This window comes from Opisthorchis viverrini, assembly GCF_000715545.1.
Source record: "Opisthorchis viverrini unplaced genomic scaffold opera_v5_34, whole genome shotgun sequence".
Lineage (NCBI taxonomy): Eukaryota > Metazoa > Platyhelminthes > Trematoda > Opisthorchiida > Opisthorchiidae > Opisthorchis > Opisthorchis viverrini.
The window spans coordinates 277,391-278,054 of record NW_008751690.1 but is presented as its reverse complement, the minus strand read 5'-3'; positions in this window follow the sequence as shown (position 1 = coordinate 278,054).

Genomic DNA, 664 nt, shown 5'->3' with positions numbered 1-664 from the left:
TATTGTTTATCAGACCGAATCAGATTCCCCCAAGGTTTGTACCCGTGTCTAGCTAGCTGCTGTATCCAATGCCCGCATCACCAGGACCGTGACGACGAAAGCAAGGATGATGTTGGGGATGTTGATTATGATGACACTGTCAAGGTTGAACGAGACAATTGTTGTTGTTTATTGTTATTCATAGCTGCTCAAATCTAACCAGTCTAGCGTGACCAGATGAATAGCTAACGATCAGTTCGACAGCTTTAGGCTACAGGTTTTCCCGCCCATGTTGTCGTGATCACAGTCTACCACTCGTTTAGCCGTGCGTCAACGTAAATCCGAACTGAGTCTAACAAGCTTCTTGTATGAGGTTGGTCATCTGAAATATGGTTTATCACAGGCAGTAGAACGGTAACATGATACGGGAACAGCAATCATATCAGAGAGTTTTCCATGGTGTTCTTCCATTATATCAAAATGTAAACTGCGGCTTAGCACCTAGAAGCATCGTTTTTGATCAAACTAAAAACTGTTAGGTGGATAAAAGAGGACCTAGCTTGATCATTTTGAGGGAGAGTAGATTTTAGAGATCAAGAACAGATGACTACAAAATCCCCTATAAGCCAGGGAAATTGACCGCTCCGGGAGAATGCTTCCGACCGGACAGGAATCTCGGCATATA